We start from the raw sequence: 8,361 nt of genomic DNA on the forward strand, positions 1-8,361 counted from the left end.
GAAGGGAAGAAAGAAGAAAGAAAGAAAGAAAGAAAGAAAGAGAGAAAGAAAGAGAGGAAAGAAAGAAAGAAGGGAAGAAAGAAGAAAGAAAGAAAGAAAGAAAGAAAAAAAGAGGAAAGAAAGAAAGAAGGGAAGAAAGAAGAAAGAAAGAAAGAAAGAAAGAAAGAAAGAAAGAGGAAAGAAAGAGGAAAGAAAGAAAGAAAGAAAGAAAGGAAGGAAGGAAGGAAGGAAGGAAGGAAGGAAGGAAGGAAGGGGAAAGAAAGAAAGAGAGGAGGGAACAAAAGAGGAGAGAGAGGGAGCAGGAGAGGGAGGGAGAGAGGAAAGAAGGAAGGAAGAAAGGAAGGAAGGAAGAAAGGAAGGAAGAAAGGAACTGCATATACAAAATAAAATTCTAAAAATACCAGAAGAAAACATAGATATGGATGTTGGACTTTACTACATAAAATGAGAAGCCTCTGTATACCCCCAAAGAAAAAAAAAAAAGCTAAAAGACATAGACTGAGAAAATATGATAGGCAAAAATATTACCTATAACATATAAGGATTTATTAATTAATAAGAAAATGATAACCCAATTGAAAACTGGCCCAAGGGTATACAAAGGCCTGTCACAAATAAATAAGAGAGATCAAAAATCATATGAAAAGATATTCAACCTTAATAATTATAAGGAAATATAAATTAAATCAAAACAAGAATAATTTTTCATCAAATTGTCGAACTTTAAAGATAGATGGTACCCAATTTGAGCCAAGGTGCGAGAATAACCAGTTTCATATTCTGCAGTGGGCATGTTTACTGATAGCAATATTAGAAACCAACCCTACAGAAGAAATTCATTATATGTACTTGTTCACTAAAGCAAAGAGTTTCTAACAGTGAAAAATGAAAGATAATTATAAATATCCATTAATAGGGGAATGATTAAATGAACACACAAGCTCGGGGGAATGTGTGTGTGTTTGCAAGGGAAGTAAATGGTCTGGAAAGAAGGAAAGGAAACACTCCAAACTTAACTAAAGATGCCCTTGAGGAAGGCAGCAGGACTGGGTAGAGCAGGAGGGGAGGACTTTTACTTTTTATTCCATGTTCTCTTTTATTGTTTGATTTTATTACAATGAACGTGCATTTTGTAACTAGAAAAGAGGAAAAAGAAGAAGTAAAATTAAAAATTTTAAATCTTAGCAAAATGTAAATGTAAAAATAGTAATCAAATTAAAAATATGAAACTGGCAAAGCTGTTGTAAGACAGGCGTTCTCTTACACTGCATCTTTCTGGAGAGCAATCTGATAAGATGGCTTATGACAATAACCTTAAAGTGTTGCCAGTACCTGGTGACATGAGTTAGCTTTGGAGACGGGAAACAGACGGCTGGAGGACGTGTGGGGAGGGCAAGTGGGGGGAACCGACAGGAACCTCACTATGCACCCTTTTGTACCTTTGGAATTTTATAACATTACCATATACTTTTTGTTCAAACACTTGATGAAAAATTTGCAAACAGTTCACATCCCCCACAGCAGCTTCCCCTTCTACAATTTATCCTAGGAGTAAGTCATAAATGCGAGCTGAGGCTTAGCCACAAGGATATTCTCCATGCCATAATTTATGGTAGTGAAGAACTGTTAACAATTCAAAATCTAACACGAGTATATTGATTAAATACACTAGAATGCATACATGAAGCAGAAAACATAGTCGTTACAATAATTTTTCAGAAAAAAATTGTATATTGCTTTTAGGCCAGCAGAAGGACAGATGAACCTACATACATAATCTGAAAGGATCCACACCAAAATGTTAACACCATTTGCATCTTAGTAGTAGTGTTATTAATGTTATTAATATTAGACAAAAACTGAGAAACTGCCCTCATAAGGCAATGTCTGTCAGATGGAAGATTTTAAAAAGTAATACAATTGAACTTAATGAGAAATGAAAATTTAGAGGCAAAAAGACTCTCGGGACAAAATGAGTAAAGTAAAAGCTCTAAGATCATTAAACTCTTTACCCAGCCTATCGCCGATGGACACATATACACCATGGAATACTATGCAGACGCAAAAAAGGACCAGTTCATGTCCTTTGCAGGGACATGGATGAAGCTGGAAACCATCACTCTCAGCAAACTAACACTGGAACAGAAAACCAAACACTGCATGTTCTCACTCATAAGCGGGAGTTGAACAATGAGAACACATGGCCACAGGGATGGGAACATCACATACCAAGGCCTGTTGAGCTAGGGAAGGGATAGCATTGGATGACAGGTTGATGGATCTAGCAAACCACCATGGCATGTGTATACTTATGCAATAAACCTGCATGTTCTACATATGTATCCCAGAACTTAAAGTACATATATATATATGTGTGTGTGTGTGTACTTTTATATATATAAAGCACAAGGTTAGCCTGACAGTTAAAAGGAAGACAGACTGGCTGTTCTAGAAGGTGATTTACTGGGTGATTTCAAGGACCCCTGCAAATTGAGAATGATGAGATCTGTTCATTTTCCTTCAGTGTAATGAATCATGCCTCCAATAGAAAAAAAAAATAATTAAACCCGGAGTTTTTCTTTAAGTGGCAAAAATATCAAAAAAGAAACATAATAAATAAACTAGCACAATCTAGAGTTAAAGATTCAAAAGACAGAAAATAAAAGTGGACAATTCTAAAGAAAAACAATTTGAATGATACAGTTATCAAACTAATATAAAAACTCAAGTATTTTAAAGATAAAATATTAAACATAGGCTGGGCACAGTGGCTCACACCTGTAATCCCATAACTTTGGGAGGCCAAGGCAGGCCTTGAGGTCAGGAGTTTGAGACCATCCGGGTCAACACGGTGAAACCCTGTCACTACTAAAATACAAAAATTAGTTGGTGTCTGCCTATATTCCCAGCTACTCGGGAAGCTGAGGCAGGAAGATCACTTGAACCAGGAGGTAGAGTTTGAAGTGAGCTGAGGTTGCATCACTGCACTCCAGCCTGGGTGACAGAGCGAGACTCGGCCTCTTTTTTTTTTTTTTTTTTTTTTTTTTGAGACAGAGTCTCACTCTGTCGCCCAGGCTGGAGTGCAATGGTACAATCTCAGCTCACCGCAACCTCCACCTCCCAGGTTCAAGCAATTCACCTGCCTCAGCCTCCCAAGTAGCTGGGATTACAGGTGCATGCCACTACGCCTGGCTAATTTTTGTATTTTTAAGTAGAGACGGGGTTTCGCCATGTTTGTCAGGCTAGTCTTGAAACCCTGACCTCGTGATCTGCCCACCTCAGCCTCCCAAAGTGCTGGGATTACAGGCGTGAGCCACCGCACCCAGCTTCTGTCTCAAAAAAGAAAAAAAATTGTTTTGTGAAGAGACAAAGACTGGGTGGTTGTGGCCTCATTGCTGACCTTGAGCAGCAGTCAGTTTCTCCACGTAGAATCTGGGAGTGGGAGACTCAGAATCAAATCTCTTCTCCCTCCCTGCTCCTGTGAGATTTTTTGATCTTCAGCTACATTTTTGGCTTTGTGAGAAACCTTATCCTCAAACACAACAGGCAGTAACGTTACCAACAAGACAGATCCTTGCGCTACGAACTTCCGTGTGTTCATTGGGAATCTCAACATTCTTGTGGCCAAGAAATCTGATGTGGAGGCAATCTTTTCAATGTATGACAAAACTGTGAGCTGCTCTGTTCATAAAGGTTTTGCCTTCATTCAATGTGTTAATGAGAGAAATGGCCAAGCTGCTGTGGCAGGAGAGGAGGCAGAACGATTGTTGGCCAGGTCTGAGATATTAACCTGGCTGCAGAGCCAAAAGTGAACTGAGGAAAAGCAGGTGTGAAATGGTCTGCAGCAGAGATGTACAGCTCCTCTTTTGACTTGGACTATGACTTTCAATGGGGTTATGATGATAGGATGTACAGTTACCCAGCACGTGTACTACCTCCTCCTCCTCCTATTGCTCGGGCTGTACTGCCCTAGAAACATCAGTGTGTATCAGGCAACACCTCACAAAGGGGCAAGAGTGGCTTCAATTCTGAGTGGACAGTGGGGATCTTCCAAGTTTGGAAAGTTGAAAGGAGATGACCTTCAGGCTGTTAAGAAGGAGTTGACCCAGATAAAACAAAAAGTGGATTATCTCCTGGAAAACCTGGAAAAAACTGAAAAGGAACAGAGCAAACAAACAGTAGAGATGAAGAATGGTAAGTCAGAGGAGGAGCAGAGCAGCAGCTCTGTGAAGAAAGATGAGTCTAATGTGAAGATGGAGTCTCAGCGGGGTGCAGATGACTGCTGTGGAGGGGGACCTACTAGATGATGATGATAATGAAGATTGGGTAGATGACCAGCTGGAGTTGATCAAGGATGATGAAAAAGAGGCAGAGGAAGGAGAGGATGACAGGGACAGTGCCAATGGCAAGGATGACTCTTAAGCTCATGGTGGGGTTTAGAAACCTTATTCCATTATTTCCTTACCTAGGCGCTTGTCTAAGATCAAATTTTCCGCCAGATCCTCTCCTCTAGTATCTTCAGCACATGCTCACTGTTCTCCCCATCCTTGTCCTTCCCATGTTCATTAATTCATATTTCCCTGCGCCTAGTCCCATTTTCACTTCCTTTGACGCTCCTAGTAGTTTTGTTAAGTCTTACCCTGTAATTTTTGCTTTTAATTTTGATACCTCTTTATGACTTAACAATAAAAAGGATGTATGGTTTTTATCAACTGTCTCTAAAATAATGTCTTGTTATGCAGGGAGTACAGTTCTTTTCATTCATACAAAAGTTCAATAGTTGCTTCCCTAACTGCAAAGGCAATCTTACTTAGTTGAGTAGCTCCTGAAAGCAGCTTTGAGTTAGAAGTATGTGTGTTACACACCAACGTTCGTGTGCTGTGTGGGGCAGTTCAACACAAATGTAACAATGTATTTTTGTGAATGAGAGTTGGCATGTCACGTGCATCCTCTAGAAAAATAGTGTTATAGTCTTAAGATTTGTTTTCTGAAGTTGATACTGTGGGTTATTCTTGTGAACAGCCTGATGTTTGGGACCTTTTTTCCCTCAAAATAAACAAGTCCTTATTAAATCAGGAAAAAATTTAAACATAAATCCCCAACATAATTGTAAAGAGGGGAGACCTCTATAGAAAACCACTCAAGGAACTTAATCAGCAAGAAAGTTATCACAGGTTGGACTGAGAATAGAAAAAAATTCTCTAACTCCAGGGACCCAGTGCAAAATAAAATTGTGGGGCCCCTTGTTAAAAAATTATAAAGAATTTCAAAATGGCACTAGCAGAGCATTAAATTAAGTGGGGCCCTGTGTGGCTGCATCGGTTGCATGCACATGAAGGGGTCTGTCTGGGGGCCTTTCTGGGCTAGAACAACTGTGGAAGTGTGGAAGCTGGGAAAGCTCAGCTCTGGTTGGATGGAAGGAAAAGGGCCAAGATCCAAAATGCTAGCCCCACCCTGGCTGCCCCTGCTGACCAGTTTTCCGTCTTGAAAATGTGCACATGTCCTAACTGCATTGGTACAGACCTGATGATAGTAAGTGTGGCAGCTAACATCTACTGAATGTTAGTGTGCCAGATATTAACTGCTTTGCATGGATAATGCTTTAAAATCCTTACAATAACCCTATCCTAAAAAAAAAAAAAAGATCCTCAAATCCTATAATATCCCTCATATAGCCCTATTAGGAAAATACTATAATTGAATTAGTTTTAAAGATGAAATCAAAGCTCAAAGAGATTAAGTGACCTGCCCAAAGTTACAGGCTGATGAGTATGGAGCCTGTTCTCTGCACAACCTGGGTTCGTGGTCTTAACTGCTATTCTAATCTCCCAAGCCCACAGCACATCAACCCCTTCTGTACTCACGGCCTTGAGCACCCAAAAGGTCAGGTAAAAAGACTGGGTTCCCCTGGTTGGGTATAATCTCTTAATGTCCCATTGGCTTCTAACCCTTGCACCTAAGGATTCCTGTCTGGCCCCCAGCACCTTCAAGTCAATCAGGCCATCACTGGATCCTAATAGCAAATCGGCGCCACAGATCCTGAGACGTGGATGCCCTCACCAAGATGCATCACATTCCCAGCCATGACCTGGCCCTACTCCCACCACATGGTCAGCAGGAATGGATTCCATTTCCTGGGCTATCCCCATGTTCTGGTCTCTAGAACTCTCCATCCCCAGGAGTACCACAGACTCTCCCAGGAAGATACCCAGCCATCCTCCCTAACTAGCTTTGTAACTGCAAATCTCAGGGTACCTGAAAGAGTCCCCCCATGATCTGAAGCATGTTATCTGCTCTCCTGGGGCTCTATCTCTGGCCCTCTGGTTCTGTGCTTTGTGAAATGAGAATAATAACAGCAAAAATGTATAACAGTGTATGTGCCAACGATCTTGTAAGGGAGATTCTAGTCTTAATTCAGTTTTCAAAGGGAGCAAACTTGGAGGAGTGACTTGCCCAAGGTCACAGCATGAGTGAAGTGGGTGATGCAGCTGTGATAGGATTAAAATCCCAACTTTGCACCTCACTGTCTCCTTGTGGCCCTCCCTGCTCTCGCTGGAATAAAATACCACAAGGAAGAGCCTTCTCCTCACTGCCTGGCTCCCTCATCCATCTTCCTTTCAAAGGCCTCTGGGGCCATTCAAATGCCCCTTCAAAGTGAGCCCACAGTCCCCTCTGCTGGCAGATGCCTCTCACCGCATCTCCTGTCTCTGATCTTGCATGGCCTCTATTAGTTGAGAGGTGTTTGTTTGGCTGCAAGCCATAGAAACCATCCCGGCTAACTTAAGGGGAAAAACGATGGAGGTTGAGGAGAGAGCTGGCATGACATGTTAGAAGGTTCATAGGGGCATCTCAAGGGCTCCCAGAAAGGGCCAAATGGCCAAGAAATTGTCATAGAAGGGCAGACCTAGAGCATCCCACAGCAAGAGATCACAGAGCTTTCCTTCTAGAACACTGCCCAGAATATGACTCCACTGTGATGATAATGACATTTCTGTGCCTCTCTATTCAAAATTCCACACTCCCAGGAGACAGTATCTGATTGGCCCAGTATGAGCCAGGCGTTTTCCACAAGTACAGACTGAGGCTGCAGGGGTGTGTGTGTGTGAGTGTGTGTGTGTGTGTGTGTGTCTGTGTCTGTGTGTGTGTGTGTGTAGGTGGCCAAAGAATGGGGCAAGCACTGGTCTGAGTGGCTGAGCATCCCAGGGCTTGGATGAAGGAGGAGGGCTCTGTGCCAGGGACTGGCAATGGCAGACAGGAGGAGGTCAGAAAGGAAGCCAGCACCTGGATCAAGAGTGATCATTGTCCCCCTCCCACCCCTCCCCACTGTTAGTCCAAACAGCACCATTTTGTAAGCACACCGCCATTTTGCAGCCCTTGGTTGAAGTAAAACATTCCACAGGGGTATGGGCTGTGAGAAAACAGCCTGCCTCTTATCATATTCTGCTGGGAGAAAGTGCAAGTAATACCACATTCTACCAGAACAAGGGCCAGGACCGCCTCCTCGTGGGAACATGTAATCAACATCTTCCCAGGCAGCAAGTCATCCTGCCCAGGCCCCTCCCATGCTTATGAATACCCCGGCCTGTAAGCAGCAGTGGGCTCTGGCATTCCGCTTATCTCCCATCTCCAAGGGTTTTTGCAATATACCTGTGTTGCTGTAGAGCCACCCTCTCTGTGTGTGTCTTTCTTTAACCCTTGCCTTCCCTTTAAAAAACCTAACACCCACCCTAATCCAGAGCCCACAATTTTAATCACTTTAGTTTACTGAAATTTCTCCAAATTAGTTAAATTTTCAATTTCACCTTCAACTCAAAGCTCTTTCCCAGTCCGTATTCCACAGAGGGCAGACTTACGGCTCTGGTGGCTACAGGTGGGGAGGAGGCTTTTCCACACCTATCCCCTTCCTTTTGATTGCTTCTCTGCTGTGGGTTTTAGGAGGAGGAAGAAAGGAAGAAAAGGATTTCTCATGTGACTGCCCATGGTGAGTTGGGGCAGGCCATCTTCTGTGAGCCATAATGTCTATTCCCCTGCACAAATAACCACACATCAGCTGATTTTCATGCCCAAGAGCAGGGGTGATGTTCTAAATACTTAACAACTAGGCTGGGTGCAGTGGCTCACGCCTATAATCCCAGCACTTTGGGAGGCTGAGGTGTATGGATCACGAGGTCAGGAGTTCAAGAACAGCCTGGCCAAGATGATGAAACCCCGTCTCTACAAAAATTAGCCAGGCACGGTGGCTGGCACCTGTAATCCCAGCTACTTGGGAGGCTGAGGCAGGAGAATTGCTTGAACCCAGGCGGCAGAGGTTGCAGTGAGCTAAGATTGCGCCACTGCACTCCAGCTTAGGCGATAGAGTGA

General features: G+C 42.9%; 1 pseudogene; it reads left to right on the forward strand.

Moving 5' to 3' along the window:
- The first annotated feature begins 1,295 nt into the window (after positions 1-1,295).
- Positions 1,296-4,422, forward strand: LOC108288806 (annotated as a pseudogene).
- Positions 4,423-8,361: the final 3,939 nt, after the last annotated feature.

This window comes from Cebus imitator, unplaced genomic scaffold (assembly GCF_001604975.1).
Source record: "Cebus imitator isolate Cc_AM_T3 unplaced genomic scaffold, Cebus_imitator-1.0 Scaffold385, whole genome shotgun sequence".
NCBI classification, from domain to species: Eukaryota; Metazoa; Chordata; class Mammalia; order Primates; family Cebidae; genus Cebus; species Cebus imitator.